Source organism: Erinaceus europaeus, chromosome 14 (genome assembly GCF_950295315.1).
Source record: "Erinaceus europaeus chromosome 14, mEriEur2.1, whole genome shotgun sequence".
Classification (NCBI taxonomy): Eukaryota; Metazoa; Chordata; class Mammalia; order Eulipotyphla; family Erinaceidae; genus Erinaceus; species Erinaceus europaeus.
Window position 1 is genome coordinate 89,291,002 of NC_080175.1, and position 19,904 is coordinate 89,310,905.

Sequence of the window (19,904 nt, forward strand, 5' to 3'; positions counted from 1 at the left end):
TAAGGTAATTCCTTTTATTTGTTGAATGACGCTCCATGTAGCCTTCCAAAGGGGCTGGCTACACAATTTTGCATTTTCATCAACAGTAATGTTTCTTCTTTTATTTTTTGTGGTCCTTGATTTTGCAAAAACATTTACAGTTACTTCAAGCACATATTCAAACAGCGCAATGTTGATTCACAGCCTGCACATATATCTTGTAGTAACAACATAATCCTAATTATTTCTTCCAGACACACATGTTAACACATTACTGTTATTCTCTCACACAAAAAAGTGCATATGAATATTTTCAATATCTTTTTTTTTTTATTCAGTTTTATGTAGTTTGAAAATTATGTCCCTTGGACTAGCCTTTTTAAAAAATTAATTCTGATCAGTATCTGTGGGGGGCGGTTCTATTCTCCTCTGTGTATCTGCTGGTGATCTTGGAGAGATGGGCCACTCCGGGGGTCCTGGGGACTCTGCTGACTAGGGGAAGTGTGCAGAGTGAAAAGCACAACCACAACCACTCTGGGAGAAACTTCAGAGAGACATCTCCTTTATTTGGGGGTACAAACAGGTAAATATACCAAAGCAGTTAGGAAAGAGAAGAGGTCATTTACTAATCATTAAATCATACACAACACAGTGCTAAGTCTTTGATTTGACCATTACGGGGAAGTTACCTTACTAATCACTAAACCATACACAATACAGAGCTAAGTCTTTGATTTGACCTCACTGGGAAGTTAGTTCCCCTATAAGGTTTAGTCTAAAGTTAAATTGCAAACACCTCAGAGCAGGGGGGAAGGAAGGCAGTTAAGCAAAACCAGGATTTTTACAGTGGGTTTTAGTTGGCCATAACTTATGGCTTTTGTTCAAAGGAAATGAGGAAGCATATGCAAGAAAGTCCTTGACCTGGAAAATTCCATCCGTCTTAATGTCATGGGGTCGAATGAGGATCTGCCTACCACCCCTCCTATGAGGAGAGAACTCGGGGTCAACCCTCTCAGACTCTCATGGCGATAATAGCCAGGATTTCCCAGACAGTGGGCCTTCCCCCAATAAGTATCCTCTAAGATGACTAGGTCTATGGCTTAATGTCCCATATTAACTCGGGGAAAAATCTGTCTTCATTGTTTCACATGTATTTTCTGTTCTTTTATCTGGTGTTGCTATTCTATGTACTACAGTTATTGGATATTTTTTATTTCTAATTTTTGTTGTTTCTCAGAATTGAACATTTTTTTGCTAGTTCAGAATTTATTTTAAAAAAGACCCTTTATATATTAAGCTTGTTATCAAAATGGGAGTACATATAGAAGATATTCTACCCCTTAAAAAATGTTTATTCTAGCTAGTTAAGAAGATATGGTTACTTTGAGCATCATGAATAATCTAAAAAAATCACGATACTCTGTAATAATAGTTCATTTATTTTTTAATATTTATTTATTTTGAATAGTTTATCCTTTTACTTATTTATTTTGAATAATTACAGAGATAATTGGAGAAGGCAAGGGGAGATAGAGGAGAGAAAGAAGTCATTGTTTAAAAATCTGATTTTGGGAGTCAGGCAGTAGTGCAGCACATTAAGCTCAGGTGACACAAAGTGCAAGGAACGCCATAAGGATCCCGGTTCGAGCCCCCAGCTCCCCACCTGCAGGGGGGTCGCTTCACAGGCGTTGAAGCAGGTCTGCAGGTGTCTATCTTTCTCTCCCCTTCTCTGTCTTCCTCTTTTCTCTCCATTTCTCTCTGTCCTATCTGACAATGAGGACATCAATAGCAATAATAACAACAACAATAAAACAAGGGCAACAAAAAAGGAAATAAATATTTTTTTAAAATGTGCTATTTTAGGCTATTTTCTATTGCATAGTTGTTTAATTTTCATTAATTTCACCTTTCTGCAGAATAAATGTTAGAATCTGTTATTATTTGACTTTAAACATTTTAATGATGTGTATATGTGTATAAGCACAAGTTCTACTACTTGTAAACTGTTGTAGAAATTTTATTAAGAATACCAAAATAAAACAGAGGACTTAGTTTTATATTACTTCTGGCTGATAGATAATATGTGAAACTGGTGTGGGCAGAGAGCAGAGTGGTTACTTAAATGACTTTCCTGCCTGAGGCTGATTCAGTCCCCAGCACTACTCTAAACCCTTGCTGAGGGGGTGTTCTACCCTACCTCTCTCTTTGTGTATTTCCCTCTGTATCTCCCTCATTAAAAAAGAAAATGTATTAACTTCATATGAACAGTCAAGACTGTGTCTCAGTGAAGTGGCTACAAAGAAAAAGTGAGACAAAGTGCAGAACTTTTGTAATTCTGCACAGATTTTTATCTTGTCATATTTTTCAGTTAAAAGAATATTGGAGGTTTGATATTGCAATAAAATCATAATCTGTGCCTCATCACAGAGAAAAATCTAGAGTGTGGAACAAGGTACTCATACAACTTTCTACATTTAATGACATTACAGATATCGCTGATCATATTTCTAACTTAAAAATATGTTGTCGCCTTTTAAAAATTATTTAAAATAAGAAGGGAAATCTGAAAGTAATTCCCTAGTCTATGAAACACAAATTGCGTGACTTCTGATTCTTCTGTGGAAAAATTATAGACACATTTCTCTAAAATTAGATAAAATCGAATGTAGAACATTTCAAATTCAGTTTAATATGTGACAATTTTATCATGGTGTTTAAATGTTTTTTATTGCTATGTGTGAACTTACTGTCAGTTGTGCAAAGTACTCCATTCATAATGTTTTTTTTTTCAGATAATTTTTTTTTCACATTGCTAAGCTAAAACTCTGAAGTTGTTACATTTTCAAGGTATAGGGAAACCGTTTGTTTTCAGGAAAATTATACCTGGTTGGTCAGACATTGTTGGAAAAAAAATGGAGATATTCAGGACTTCCAGTTTTTAGTAACTGCACTGAAATTAGACCCTGCCAACTGATTCTGCAATCTTGATTCCATGGATAGAATATCCCATGACAAACTTTCTTGAGTCTCTAGGTAATGGGTGTTAGCACATTGCACAAATTTGCTCAATGGAAGGAACTAGTCTGGTAATAATAGCTCAAATTATTACAGAGCATTTTTGTGTCACTTAAAAATCTTCATGCCTGTGTAATAATGAGCAGTATATCTAAAAGCAACATTTCTATGGCTTTTGTTTTTCAATAAACTATTTGATCAGCCTTTGATATCTAGGTGTTTTCTACTCTACTAAAACCCACTGACCAGGACAGGAAATTTATTTTATTCATGTACATATTTCTACTAAAAATGGAAATAGTCTTAGTAATAGTCTTAGACAATAATTTTATATATTGAAAATTTTATGATCAAACTTTAAAATTTTATGAGAATAAATACAGTTACTTTTATTAGTTATTATCTAAATATTTAAATAGTATATGGGATACATGATTAGTAATACATAGCTTCTTAATGTGGATGATACCCATTATAGTCTAAATCTGATCTGATTTTACTGTTAAAAGTTTTAAATGTCAGTTACCTGAATATACATATATGTATTTAATTCATATCTTATTAAATTTCATTTAGTACAACATTTAATTTAATAATATATATATATAAAATAACAAACTTTGAACATTATGGTGTAGTTTCATAATTCTAATTTGAAGAGAATGAGTCTCATTTTAAACATCTGTGGTTGAAAATATGTATGTGATATCAAATAAAAAGTATCCGGCACTGGCATCACACAATTAACATCAGGTAATTGCCATGGAGATATTTCCTTTTTAAAATATTTTACTTTTGAATTTATTTATTTGTTTAATAGAGATAGAAGAGAAATCGAGATGAAAGAGGGAGAAAGAGATGAAAGGTGGAGAGAGAGACTCCTACACCACTGCTTTACCACGTGCAAAGCTTCCCCCATCTAGGTTGGGACTTGGGACTTGAACCTACATCCTTGCTCATAGTTAACATGTGCACTCAACTGACTAGCTGCACCACCGCCTGGCCCCCTGATAGTTTTTCTACTAGAAAATTCAAGGTTAAGTAACAACTGCAGAACATCTATGAGGGAAGCCACACATTTGTATTAAATTAACTGCTCCTTTTGAAAGAATTTGCAAACAAATTATCACTGAAGACAATTTAGGTACACAAGTCTCCTTTGAAAGACTGGGAAATGAGGAGGATGGAAAGAAGCTTTAGTAGGATAAAGAATGTATGACAAGGAAGAAAAAGCTAAAATTAGAAAATAAGAAAAAATAGAAAATATGTAATTCATTAAGCCTGTTTGAGAAGAGAAAGCAGACCTTAGAAGCTGAGAATCCAGGTTCAATCTGGCATTCTAAGTAATAATATTTCTGGCAAAGCAGAGCACTCACAATGATTGGCAATTTATCTGAGTTTTGGTTTGCTGATGCTGTAGGCAGAAGAGGCTTCATATTAATTCTCGAAAGCTATTTTAATGCATATGCAATAAATACCTAGGCATACAATTCTATATCTTTTTACGTACTGTTAAAAAGCATGTAACTCCTTTAGAATAAAGACTAAAAAAACTCTAAAATGCAAATGGTGCCTGCAAAGTCAGGCAATGGGTCCCAGAGGTGGTGCAGTTGATAAAGAATTGTACTCTCAAGCATGAGGTCCTGAGTTCAATCCCTGGCCACATATATACCTTAGTGATGTCTGGTTCTTTCTCTCTCTCCTTCTATCTTTCACGTTAATTAAAAAAAATAGTTAGGCAATGCATTGCTCCAACAATTTGGGGGCACTTAAGGGAAAACTATTATATTCTGCAAGGTTTACTAATAGCTCAAATAGAAATCAGTGTGTTTCTCAGTAAAAATAGCATTCTATTGATTATTGATGAATTAACATTAACTCAGAAGTATAGGAAAAAAAATCTACACTTTATATGTAACATTAGGGCATGCTGGTGCACTTAGTTGAGAGCCCACCTATTAACATATGTAGGTACCCAGGTTCAAGTCCTTGGTCCCCACCTGCAGAGGAGAAGTTGTACTAGGGTTGAGACTGTGCTGTAGGTGTGTTTTTTCTCTCTCCCCCTCACTTTGTCTCTGCCTTATCAAATAGAAGGAAAAGAAAATTTGATAAAGGGGACCAAGTGGTGGATCACCTGATTGAATGCACATGTTACAATGTATAAGGACCCAGGTTCAAGCCCCTGATCCCCACCTGCAGAAGGAAAGCATCACAGTCAGTGAAGCGGTGCTGAAGGTGTCGTCCTATCTCTCCTCCATCTCCCATCTCCCTCTTAGTTTCCCTCTGACTCTACCCAATAAATAATAAGTTAATCAAATTTAAAGAATGCCCTATTAAACTCCGACAAATAGTTTCCATCTTCACTGTTATTCAATTGCCCACAACAGATTTTATTTTGTTCTTTTTATCCATTTGTGTAGACTCATAGAAAGAGACAGAGGGAGAGAGAAAGAAACCACAGCATCAAAGTTTGCCGTGTGTGTGTGTGTGTGTGTGTGTGTGTGTGTGTGTGTGATGTTTTCCCTCACATGTAATTTTTCTGTGGTCTTTATAATGCCTGGTGCATTTAACTGCATCTGAGAACAGCGTACTAATAAAATATTTAGCATTGACAATGGGTATGGATTTTATTTTAAATTTTTCTATAATCACATTGTTTCTTTATATGTGGGAAAGATATTCTGGAGTTAATACAAAATGAAGTAAATATTAATTATATTTAGTCCGCCTCTTTCAATTTGAATTATTAACCCATGTTTAACAATCTTGACTTTCATGTTCCCTATTGAGACAGAGATGAATATTGATTACTATGCCTTAGTATTACTTCCTTTTATATTTCTTCTCTTAAAACAAGAGAAGTATGCTTTTTAAAGCCACATTTGAAAAAAATCATTTTGTAGTTAAAAGTAATTCAAGGTATTTTTGATTCTGACAATGAGAAGCACTCATTTGAAATATGGAAAGAGAAAGCTGTGTAGAGTCAATATTCCCATAGTCATGAAGGTGGCACTGACTTCAACTCTAATAGACTTATGTTAAAATTGATAGCCATGTATTTATGTCTGTTTAGCTTTTCTACTATGATTTTAGAAGCTGTCTGTCTGTGTCAAATAATGTCCAGGTTGGACAACAATACTTGGTGTCTGTTTCTTTTAGACTCTTAGCAGCAGTAGAGATGAAATAGGACATCGATTCTTCCATTTACACCTATGATAAATTCTCCTAGAACTAGGCAAAAAAATCAAAATCAAGAACTCATTGGGAGGGTCCAGGCGGTAGTGCAGCGGGTTAAGTGCACATGGTGAAATAGGAGGGACCAGCTTCAGTATCCTGGTTTCCAGTCCTCGCCTCTGCACCTGCAGGGGGGTCGCTTCATAGGTGCTGAAGCAGGTCTATAGTTGTCTTTCTCCGCCCCCCCCCGTCTTCCTCTCCTCTCTTGATTTCTCTCTGTCCTATCCAACAACAATGACAGCAATAACAACAATAAAAACAACAATAACACTGATAAATAACAAGGGCAACAAGAAGCAGTGGATTCATAGTGCAGGCACCAATCCCCAGCAATAACCCTGGAGGCAAATGAAAGAAAGAAAGAAAGAAAGAAAGAAAGAAAGAAAGAAAGAGGAGAAAGAAAGAAAAGAAAGAAGGAAAGGAAAGGAAAGGAAAGAAAAGAAAAGCAAAGAAAAGAAAAGAAAAAGAAAAAGAAAAGGGAAAAGAAAAAGAAAAAGAAAAAAGAATAAAAACTCATTGGGATAATGTGTTGCTTTATCATGTAACCAACTGCAGGGATAGCCTGAGGGTGCTTCTTCCCCAGCACATGCTCTCTGGGTTGGAGAGAACTTGACTGGAGCCAACCTAGGCTGCTGAGTGGGAAAGGGATCAGGGAGAGGGATCAGGAACTTGTGTTGGGCTATTGTCGCAGGAGAGAGACTCTGGGACTCGGGGAGCTGGAAGGCAATCCAATGTGTGTTTAATCAGAAAAGAAGATTATTTTATACATCCCAAGAAGGAAGTGGTAGGGTGTGACAAGGAGAGGGGGTGGAGTGAAAAGAGAGTGCAAACCAGTGGGGATCAAACCAGCGCCCTGCAGACAGGGCGGGTCTCAGATAAAACAGCGATTATGTAAATAGACCCCAGCCTTAAGCAATGGAGCAGGGAGGAGTTGGCTTACTGCCCAACAACCAACCAGAGCTCAAAACTGGCTCCCACCACATTGTAGAAAGTTTCAGTGCCCTAGTCTCTTTCATTCTCACTTTGTCTGCTACCTACCTTCTCTCTGAAATAGTCATCCTAAAGTGATGAAGCTCTAGTGATGAAAAAAATCAAACTCTTCTGATAATTAAGTCAAATATTCTTTATCTACATTTAAATTATTTTTTCCAAAACTGAATTTTTATTTCCATTTGATGCTAAAATAATAACTTTTCATGTGTACTGCAATCAATTTATTTATACTGAGTAAGTCTCTAGGGAATATTGCAATGAAAATGCAATTGTATAAGACATGGATACTGAGAAGAATAACAAAGCAGAATACCAAATGTTTGTTCCTCGTCATTTTCCAACTAAATGTGAGTTAAACGTACCTCCTATCTACTCAGGTTCCTCACACATGAAAACAATGACTAGAGTAGGTGTTGTTTATGGTGTTGGTTAACTTCAGGATACTAGGAACTTCTGCTTGAGTGATTTAAGGTCAAGGGGAAGGTATTAAGCTAAGAACAGAGCAAAGAAAAGAAGCATATTCCTCTTGTTCGTTTTACTGAAAATTTATTCACCTAGAATATACTTTAACACTGGACCCTTAAAATTATGGATGGGCAATCTATTTTGAGGTATGTAAAAGTTAAAATAACTTAAAGATAGTTGCTTTGGGTCAAGAGTAAGCTGTGAATTAGTTTGGTTCTATCTTTCAGTGTTAATTGATGCTCAATAAATTGCATTTTTATTTGTGAGATTAATACCAGAATTAATTTCCAATGCATTTAAGTTGTTGAAAGTTTCCAGTTATTTTAAAATATTTATTTATTTATTCCCCTTTGTTGCCCTTGTTTTACTGTTATTATTGTTGTTGTCGTGTTGTAAGGAGGGGAAGACAGAGAGTGGGAGAAAGAAAGATAAGACACCTGCAGACCTGTTTCACCGCCTGTGAAGCGACTCTCCTGCAGGTGTGCCGGGATAGCCTGAGGGTACTTCTTCCCGAGCTAGTGCTCTCTGGGTTGGAGAGAACTCAACTGGAGCTGATCTAGGCTGCTGTGTGGGAGAGGGATCAGGAACGCGTGCTGCACCAACTTCCGCAGGAGATACACTCTGGAACTCTCGGAGCCGGAAAGCAATTTCCAAGTGTCTTTAATCAGAAGAGCAGCTGTTTTTATACTCTCCAAGTAGGGTGGAAACAGGATGTGATATAGAGAGGGTGGAGAGAAAAGTGACTGGTGAAAATCAGAGTGTGACAAGGAGGGGGCGGAACAGGCGAGAATCCTATAACTGAACCACCAATGCCCTGGAGTGCTTTATGTAAAAGTGATTTATGTAAATAGACCAAAGCTTTGGATCAGTAAATCCCTATATAGCCATATGGATAAGAAGAAGCCAGGGGGAGATGGCAACTACCCAACATCTCCCCCTTTCTTTTTAACTTTTTGCCATAGTATCAGGAGTGTGGGGCACTTTGTGAGGCAGGGAGACTGATAAGAGGCACACCTTTTTTGGGGTTCTACTGTCCCTCCTTGCTCAACCTCTCCGTGGAGAGAGAGACTAACAGGATTGACACACCCCTCAGGCTCAAGCCCTTCCAAGCTCAACCATATCCTCACAATTCCCCAACATCTTCCTCTTACTTAATGGCCATATATAACTGGGTCAATGTCTGTAAAAGGCTTCATCTCTGTCAGGGGAATAGCAGTGTAGGGGTGAACGGAAACCTGTTGGGAAGAAAGCAGAATGATAGTGTGTAAGTGTCTTCAAAAATAACTAGCACAAGACAGGGAGGGATAAGTAAGAGTAGCAAGAGACAGAGTGAGCCTGATGGGTGGAGGAGTGGGGGCCTGATAAGCCGAGGGGCTAGAGGGGTGATCTGGCATTGCAAAATCCCGAGTCAGCCTGCTACAGTCATTCTTCAAGAAGTCCAGGAGTATAAAAGGAGTGTCCAGCAAGTTCTATAGAAGCATCAGTCCAATGTCAACGGCCAGGAAATAAATGCCACACGTCTATCTTGATGGAGGAGGACGGCCACCGGAACTTTTCTTCTCTGTAGAGAGTGACCTGGAACCGCCAAAACATGATGGGCGAAACAGAAGCAGGAAGAGCAGACACCGATGGTTGAGAGAAAGGCAGTAGGAAAGTCTTGTCCTTCGGAGTCTGTGAATCAGGTTCTCCAGATCGTGTCAGGTCACATCATGGGTTTCTGGGGATGGCTGTAATTGTGGGTGATGTCAGAGGTCAGGGGTCCAAGATGGATTTCTGGGGATTCTATATGAGCAGATGCTTCTTTATGCGAAGGCTTGTCATAGCTGTAGTCAATTACTTATGAAAAAACTTTGTAACAAATTAGAAGTTTACTACAATTGATAACTCAATGATTATAACTGGTTTAGGTATCTTTATAATTTTGTGTAAAGGTCATCTTACGTGACCTCATGTAGCAGTCTTTATATAGCAAAGTTTTCATACCGAGTTTAAGTTACATATATTGATTCTTGACTATTTTTACATTGGGTTTTTAAGCAAACTCAGGTTACTAGAGTTAACACATTTTAGTGACATTTTTTTTTTTTGGTACATTTACAATATCAGATTGATGCCAAATTTGTTGTGGATTAATTTCCACAAGATAGCTTACAGGACATTTTTGGGGGCCCTCCAAAAATGTCCTGTATAGAGAATTTGTATTTTAACTTAGGAGATGATGAATTGTCACATTGAATATTTAGAGTTTTACCTTAAACACTCAGTTACTTAAATGAATTGATTTTACCTCTTCTCGTAAAAATGTAACTTCGAAGTTACGATTTAACTGTCAAGTTAATGTTTACCAAACTTGAAACACGCATATTAAACATATAGTTTATAACACACAGGAGGAGAAAAACTTGTAAATAAGATATATCATTTCAAATGTAAATTTAGAACTACTGTCATAGTTGAACCATCTTTACTCACACAGTTTAAGACTAAACATTTCATATTGATATCAAGACTTAAAAAAGAAATCAAAAGGGGGAATGAACAATTTTTGGACTGTTTCTGGACGTCTCCAGAAACCATGGCTGCGTCCAGCCGTTTGATATAAAGTCAGTTAACTTTCAGAGTACTCTGAGCACAATGGGTCATACAAAAATTTTGGTCACTCAACTCACTCAATTTTTTTTTTTTTTTCACTCACTCACTCACAAAACACAACTGGCCAGTCATAGCATAAGACATTCATTCGGGGGGGGGGAGAGTTCTGTGAATCAGATTTTTTTTTTTTTTTGATTCTGCCATGCTGTATTATGGATCCTGGGGTGCATCCTGTAGCCAGTCCTCTTGCAGCCAGTCTTCTTGCAGTGTTTCTTGTTCTTCAGGGATATCAGCACCATCATGTGGGTATTGCCGGACATGGCGGGCAGGAACCCAAACAGGCTTGGAGTAATTTTGTGGAAAAATACATGCGAAACCCCTCCCCATAGTCAACAGGGGGTCAGGTCCTTTCCAAATTTTATCAAGTGGGTCTTTCCATTTGACTTTAATAGCTGGGAGGGTGGGTGGTGTTTGCCAATGAAGAATTATAGGAGGTTGGTCGGAGTTTTTGTAAATATTAAAGAGATTTAATGTAGTTAAGGCTTTTGCCAGCTGGATATTAGGGGGGTACATTTCCCCTTTTTCTTTATTTAATTGAGCCTTAAGAGTTTGATGGGCCCTCTCAACAATGCCTTGTCCCTGTGGATTATACGGAATGCCTGTAGTATGAGTAATGTTCCAGAGGGAACAAAAATCTTTAAATTGTTTGCTGGTAAAATCAGGTCCATTATCCGTTTTAAGTTGAAGATGTAAGCCCATTACAGCAAAACAGGAGAGCATATGGCTTATAAGCTTTTTTGAGTTTTCTCCAGTTTGAGCTGTAGCCCACATAAACTTAGAGAAGGTATCAATTGAGACGAACACATATTTTTGTTTGCCAAAGTTAGGTATGTGGGTAACATCAATTTGCCAAAGAGCGTTGGCTTTTAAACCTCGAGGATTAACCCCTAGAGTCTGAATAGCAGGTGTTTTGATTAGACCTGCACAGGAGGAACATGTAGCAAGAATACATTTTAACTGTGGCAGAGGAATATCAGGAAATCGAGCTCGAAGACCTTTAAGATTAACATGGGTTAGGGAATGAAAGTCAGCAGGATTAGAGACAGAGGCTAGGAGAATTCCTGTGGAGGCAAGGCGGTCAGCTGCAGCATTCCCTTCGGACAGGGGACCAGGAAGAGGGCTGTGGGAACGTAGGTGCTGAACGTACAGTGGATGGGTTCGAGAACAGAGCATAGAGGCAATTTGAATTAAAAGAGGAGAAAGTGGGTTGTCATCAATTCTTACATAAGATCGAGCAAGCCATGGAAGTAAGTTAACAGTATACACACTGTCAGAAAAAAGGTTGAAGGATTCTGGTACAGCTTTTAATGCAAGGAAAACAGCATAAAGTTCTTTGTACTGAGGGGAATTATCAGGAAGTTCAGTAAAGAGAGGTTTGGGGTATTGCTGGTCTGGATAATATATAAGGGCAGCAGCTCCCTTTTTTCCACCATCAGTGAACACTGTAGGAGCAGAGGGGATGGGATCTCGAGAGAAAAGTTTAGGTACTAGTAGAGGCAACAGAGGTAAAGAAGCTATCAAATTATTAGAGGGAAAATGATTATCTAATTGTCCTGGAAAACCCATTAAACTTATGGCAAAACGAGAATGGTGGCGTATGAGCCATTCTGTATCAGTGAGAGAAAAGGGAAGAATGATTGAATCTGGTTCCCTTCCTAAGACCTGAACCGATCTGTTTCTTTCTTGGCGAACCATAAATGCTAAGGCATCAATCTCGGTAAGGAGTCTTGGAGCTCCGCCTACTGGCGTATGAAGCCATTTGAGAACGCCATGTTTCTGCCACAATGCCCCCACTACCGTGGGGGTGGAGTTAAAGATTAGAAGATTTACTGGAGAGGAGGGGGAGAATCGAACGAGGTGCATGTCCTGGAGAGCCTGGTTAACTTTTTCCAGAGCCAAGGATGCTTCGGGGGTTAACATACGCTTTGAGGAGGGCTGTTTGTTTCCTTTTAACAGATCGAACAGTGGTTGCAGGCAGCTCGTAGGCAGATAAAGATACTGCCTAAGCCAATTCAAATTTCCAAGAAAACTTTGTAAAGAAGCAAGAGTGAGATTAGAAGGAAAAGTAACACAAGGTTTTAAAGGACGAATCTGCGTTAGGGAAATCTCTGAGCCTAAGAAAGATATTGGAGGGATTAGCTGTATCTTCTCAGGAGCTACATTAAGTCCACTTCTCTTTAAGGCAGGGATTAGAAAATCACGTAGGGCGGAGAGATCTGTATCTAATTCTCCCCATATTAACACGTCATCCATATAATGAAAAACCTTAAGGCCCTTATGAATATATGGAAAAAGGGCAGATTTAACAACCTCTTGACAAATAGTAGGACTATTAGCCATGCCCTGGGGCAGTACCACCCATTCAAATCTATTGGCAGGGCTGGCATTATTAATAGAAGGAACAGAGAAAGCAAAACGTTTACAATCTTGTGGGTGTAAGGGAATAGAGAAAAAACAATCCTGTATATCAATAGCTATGATTGGAATTCCTGTGGGAATTGCAGAAGCAAGAGGCAAACCCCTTTGGGGGGAGCCCCAAACCTGCATGGTTTTATTAACTGCACGAAGATCTTGGAGGAGGCGCCATTTTCCTGAGCGCTTTTTAATTACAAAGACTGGAGTATTCCATGGGCTCCGAGAATGACGAATGTGTCCCAACGATAACTGCTCTTGGACGAGTTTTTTAAAAATTTCTAGCTTCTCCCTAGGCAAAGGCCACTGTTCCACCCAGACAGGCTCATTAGAAAGCCAATCTAAGCGGGGAGTTCTGTTACGAACAGTGGCAGTTAGTATTGGGGGTGCTGGTTGGGTCTAGCAGTCTCATAGGAGTGAGTGTGGTGTCCTGCAGAGGTGTCTGAGGATATCACTACATCTAAAGATTCCAGCAAGTCTCTTCCCAATAAATTGGTGCTTATATCAGCTATTAAAGGCTGAAAGCGTCCGGTAGTCCCTTCTGGATCTTCCCACACAAGGGAATCTCGTGTGCGGAATGCCTGAGTCAATCCTCCAACACCATGTAAGCGTGGTCCTGGGAGGAGTTCCCAACTCTGGGGAACCTCTGCTTGTCTTAATATTGTCTTATCTGCTCCCGTGTCAATCAAACACTTAAAAGGAATATTACCAATCTTTACTGTCATAGTTGGGTGACCCCTTTCTAAAACAGGGGTGGTCCATAAAATCTCAGGCTCTGAATTCGAGCTGTTCTCTTGCTCCAGCCGGTTATTTCTATGCTGGAAGTTCCCACATACCACGGGTTCCTCCTTCTGCTCACCCTCTGTTATTGTTACTTGGCGTGGTGGGTATAGCGACGGATTGGGTCCCAAGCTGGGCTTCTGTTTGTGGAAGAAGGGCACAGCACCAAGCGGGCGACCTGCTTCCTTCCCTCTTGGGGGCGGGGCTAAGGGAAGCCCCATACCTAGTTTAAATCCCTGTTTACATTTGGCAGAGGCGTGCCGTTCCTATGGAACCTTGACCAACAATCTCTCCTCCAGTGAAATCCTTTCTGGCATCTGGGACAAGGCATTCGTGGTCTCTGATTCCCTGTCTGGAGGCGGGGTTGCCCTGATTGGAGGCGGGGTTGCCCTGACTGGAGGTGGGGTCGCCCTGACTGGAGGCGGGGTCGCGGTCTATTTTCTGGACATTGGTTACGCCAATGCCCTTGGCGACCGCACTGAAAGCAAGCTCCTTTTTGCTTATGTAAGGTAGCTGCATAGGCCTGTAACATAGGTCCTTGAAAAGAGCTTGATCTGAGATCCTGTGTAGCTAGAATCCAAGTATCTGGGTGTTCATTTTTAAGAGTGATACAGGCCTGTCGAAAATGCGGAAGCATTCCATCCCAGACTATGGATCGCAGAAGGAGAAAACGAGCGTCAGGATTATAAATCTTCCTTTCCAAACTCGACTGGACCCTGGCAATGAATTTAGCGAGGGATTCATCAGGTTCTTGTTGCAGGGAGAGAATGGGGGCTGAGGCTGCTCCCATGGGTGGTGTTAATCGCTCCCATGCTTTTAATGCACACAGGCGTACTTGATCAAAATACCCCACTGGAAACTTGGCTTCCGCCTGTTGAATCCCTGTTTCTAATTGGCCTGTTCCAAACAATGCATCAAAATTACCCTCTGGCTGATTTTGAATATTTTTCCGTGATTGTTGTAAACATTCATCGCGAAAGAATGCCTCCCATTGCAGGAAGAGGGGGCCTGGGAGCGTAGCACGAGTCACATCTCTCCAATCTTGAGGGGTATTAAGGTTCTGAAGCAGGCCTTGTAAAATGGACCTGGTCCATGGGGCATGAACACCGTCATCTTTGATAGACTGGCGTAGTTCCTTCAGGTCTGTGGCGGAATATGGATACCAGGCCTGAGGTTTTTGTCTATTGGGGGCAACATTGACCGGAAATGTGTGGACTTCCTCTGATAAGTGTGTAGTGGTAGGAGGAGTCACTGAAGTGGAAGCTTCTGGACAAGTGGCCGAAGAAGTGGTTTTGGAGGCTACAGGAGAATTCGGACATGTGTCTATCAAAACAGGGTGGGGTGAAGAAGCAGCCGTGGAGGCAGCAGGAGGTGCTGGACACGTTTCTGCCAAAATGGGGGTGGCCGAAGAAGTGGCTGTGGAGTCCAAAGGAGAATTCGGACACATGTCTGCCAAAATAGGGGCCTCAGGGCAAGATGCCAAAATAGGGGCCTCAGGGCAAGATGCAGAGGAATTAGGGTGGGTCAAGATCACAACAGGCCTTTGCTTCTTCTTGTTTTTAAGGTGCTGGTTAAGTTCTATGATTACTTCCTTTATCTCTTGGACCTCAGCCTCTAGTTTCTTAAGCCTTTTGAGAGGTTGCCCTATATATCCCTTAAAAGCTGCTATGATGATCAACAGGATATAAGGTGAAGCCCCGAGAAAAATGTCCCAGATATATAAAAATTGTATACTGGAAAAAGAATGCAGGATTTGGAAAAGATTTTCCATGGTGGAAAGATCTCCGGAAAACAATAAAAAAGAAAAAAAAATCACAGTGCCTTAACACAATATTGCAGATACCCAAAAGGTGTGTACTTATCTAAGATGTCTTCTTGTAAATCTGCTGCTTATGGGTCCCTGTTCCGGGCGACAGATGCCGGGATAGCCTGAGGGTACTTCTTCCCGAGCTAGTGCTCTCTGGGTTGGAGAGAACTCAACTGGAGCTGATCTAGGCTGCTGTGTGGGAGAGGGATCAGGAACGCGTGCTGCACCAACTTCCGCAGGAGATACACTCTGGAACTCTCGGAGCCGGAAAGCAATTTCCAAGTGTCTTTAATCAGAAGAGCAGCTGTTTTTATACTCTCCAAGTAGGGTGGAAACAGGATGTGATATAGAGAGGGTGGAGAGAAAAGTGACTGGTGAAAATCAGAGTGTGACAAGGAGGGGGCGGAACAGGCGAGAATCCTATAACTGAACCACCAATGCCCTGGAGTGCTTTATGTAAAAGTGATTTATGTAAATAGACCAAAGCTTTGGATCAGTAAATCCCTATATAGCCATATGGATAAGAAGAAGCCAGGGGGAGATGGCAACTACCCAACACAGGTGAGTAGCCAGGGGCTTGAACCGGGATCCTTATGCTGGTCCTTGCGCTTTGTGTCACTTGCGCTTAACCCAATGCACTATCGACCAACTCCCCATTTCCAGTTGTTTTTAAAGATTTACTTACTTACTAATGATAAAGAAAAACCAAAATATTTCTCTATCATACACTAGAGCCAAGGATCTATTACCCTCACATGTGCAAGAGCAGTGTGCTACTCACTTCACAACCTCACATGTCTAAAAATATTCATTTGTCTGGTTGTTTTGAAGCCTAGGTCAAACAAAAGCATAATATCACCATCCCCAGTCAATATTCTTTTCTTTAAATTCTTATTTATAAAATGGATATATTGATAAGACCATAGGATAACAGGGATACAATTCTACACAATTCTCACCACCAGACTCCGTATCCCATTCCCTCCCCTGATAGCTTTCCTATTCTTTGTCCCTCTGAGAGTATGGACCCAAGGTCATTATGGGGTGCAGAAGGTGGGAGGTCTGACTTCTATAATTTCTTCCCTGCTGACCATGGGCATTGGCAGGTTGATCCATACTCCCAACCTGTCTCTCTCTTTCCCTAATGGGGCAGGGATCTGGGGAGGTGGGGCTCCAGGACACATGGTGGGGTCGTCTGCCCAGAAGTCAAGATGGCATCATAGTAGCATCTGGAACCTGTTGGCTGAAAAAGAGTTAAGATATAAAGCAGAACAAATTGCTGACCAGTCAATATTCTTATAGTTAGGTCAGTGTGAAATGGTAATTGCACTGCTGAGTGAGTAAGAACATCAGTTTAGTGAAAATAATGTTGAATGAAGATTCTTCTCTTCCTCCTCCTCTTCTTATTCTTTCTCTTTTTGTCCTTTCTAGGTCTTCACTGCTCTGGCTTGAATTTTTAAGATAGAAAGACAAAGGCAGAGCAACACAGAGGTAGAGAGGAAAAGGGCATCTAAGCTTCCTTCAGTGTGTCTGTTTGAGTAGAATGCAGGACAACAAAGGTGTATTATCTAGATGAGCTATCGTGGACACCTCATGGAAATAACACACTAAATGATGAAAACAGGCTAGCATACAAACAACCTACTGAATGACTTACAGTTTAAATGTTTAGTCATGCTCCCCCCCACACACACACCACATTCCTTATGTCCTAGTCTTCACTTATCATCTGTCGTTTGTTCTATCAAACAACATCTCTCAGGATCAATTATAAGTAAGCCTGTTCAGAGTACTCTCAAACATTTTTTTTTGTCATTTTGACTATATACCCCAAAGTATTACTTGCCTCATTTATGTTTGGTAGTAAGAAGTTTATCATTAATAACAATAAAGGTTGTATATTTAGTTGATGTGAATGATCAAAATATTCTATAACTTAATGGATTTTTAAAACTTTTTATATATTTTATACATTTACTTATTTAATTTTGGGTAGAGATGAAGATAAATTGAGAGGGGAGGGGGGCCAGAGCGAGGGATAGAGACAGACCTGCAGTCTTGCTTCACTACTCATGAAGCTTTCCCCTTATAGGTGAGGATGAGGGGCCTGAACCTGGGTCCTTGTGCACTTAACCAAGTGTGCTACTGCCTGGTCCCTATAACTTAATATTAATCCTTTTTAAAAATACCAAAATTCTTACCTTCATGTTAATTAACTGATATATATGCAGCTTAGCTCCGGTTTTGAAGGTGCTGGTGATTGAACCTAGGACCTCATAGCCTCAGAAATAGAAGATACATTGCATAGCTACAATACTCTCCCTATATTTACTAACTAAAAGTATAGCAATTGATTTAACTACTACTTTGCTATTGTCTTAATATTCACAAGATTATGTGAGAACAGTTTCATATATCTTGAAGTTTACTTTCCAATTATTTCACATTTCGATTTATAACCCTACAAAAAAAGTTTCAAATATACCTTTCTTAACTAAAGATATTAGACACTAAAATTTATCATTGCATTATTTATTTTAGTTATTTATTAGTAAATGAATTATTCACTCTATTATATAAAATATATCATTATATTACTAGATTACAACATTAATTTAAATATTGCATTACTAAAACATAATTATTTAGGATTTTAAAACCAAGAGTTATACTTCAATGTGTGTGTAAGTTATAAATCACATTGTATCCTGTGATATTGCTCCAATTTAAGTACATCAAAGTTAAACAAAGCCACCGCTTCACCTTAGCAAGTCAGTTGAAGATTCTTTTACATTAACTATTTTATCCAGGATTCTCCCTCTATAAAATTATTTTTGAAGAGAGAAAAATATAAACAAGTATTGTAGAGAAAAATAAGAAAGATACCAAATAGCAGCACAATTTTAGTATCTTAAGTAAAACATTCACAAGCAAATACTGAGAAAATTTTTCTCCAGAAAATATCAATATATCCTACTTTGAATGGTTTTCAAAATCCCAGTATTTACATCAATACAAATCATAATGATATATAATAAATCTCGGTCACTAGCTCTACTATCTGTTATAATATGTGCACAGAGCTATTTTTTTCTTTTACTTTCTATATTGAAAGTAAAATTTCAAGCATATAAGAATTATGAGTAGGGAGTTGGGCCATAGCGCAGTGGGTTAAGCACAAGTGGTGTGAAGTGCAAGGATGGGCTTAAGGATCCTGGTTCCAGCCCCTGGTTCCCCACCTGCAGGGGAGTCGCTTCACAGGCAGTGAAGCAGGTCTGCTGGTGTCTATCTTTCTCTCCCCCTCTGTCTTCCCTTCCTCTTTCCATTTCTCTCTGTCCTATCCAACAACAACGATATTAACAACAACAATAATGACTACAACAACAATAAAAAAAAGAATTATGATGAACCTAATGTTTCCACAATTAAGATTCAGTAAATCTAAATATTAACATGGGTTGAGTTGTGTTCCTCAAAAAGATATGTTTATTTGTTTATATGTAGCTATTTACTTGTTTTATTGCTCCTAGGTTTATCACTGGGTATAAGTGCATGCACAATGAATCCACTATTCCTGGTGACCTCTAGTTTTATTATCTCAGTTTCTTTCTCTCTTCTTTGTTTTTTATTTGATAGGACAGAGAGAAATTGAGAGGTGAGGGGAAGATAGGGATTGAGAATGAGACATTTGTGGCGCTGCTTCACTGTTTGTGAAACTTGCCCTCTGCAGTGGGGGAGCTGGGGCTTGAACCCAGACTGTAGAGCATGGTCACAAATGGGCCATGCCACTGCTCCAAGTTTACACTTTAACCCTAGCAGGCACATATTTATAGTAACCCGCAGTTTGTCTTTTTAAACCAGTACCAGGATGGAATAGCTTCATTGTTTATGGGAATTGCAGTGAATATGTATATATATTCTATAGGTATGTAAAGTGACCATTTCGCTTTAATTTTTGAACATTTAATTTTATTTCATTTTTATATTTATTTATTTATTCATTCCCTTTTGTTGCCCTTATTGCCTTATTATTGTACTTATTAATGATGTCTTTGTTGGATAGGACAGAGAGAAATGGACAGAGGAATGGAAGACAGAGAGGGGGAAAGAAAGACACCTGCAGACCTGCCTCACCACTTGTGAAGCGACTCCCCTGCAGGTGGGGAGCCAGGGACTGGAACTGAGATTCTTGTGCCAGTCTTTGTGCTTTGCGCCACCTGTGCTTAACCCACTGCGCTACCACCCGACTCCCTATTTTATTTATTTTTTATTGTCATCAATATTGCAGGTACTTAGTATCTGCATGAGGGAAATTGAGAGAGCAAGAAAAAGATAAGAATATATATATCGAAAGAGAGAGAGAGAGAGAATGAGAGACATCTGCAGTCCTGCTTCCATGCTCTTAATCACTTCACCCTCTGCAGGTGAGAACCTCTGCAATCAATTGGTTGCTCTACTGTCTGGCCCCAAGATGATCATTTTATTTATTTATTTTTTCCTCCAGGGGAAAAAAATATATAATTGTGGCTCAGTGTCTGCACTATGAATCGGTTGCTACTCGTGGTCA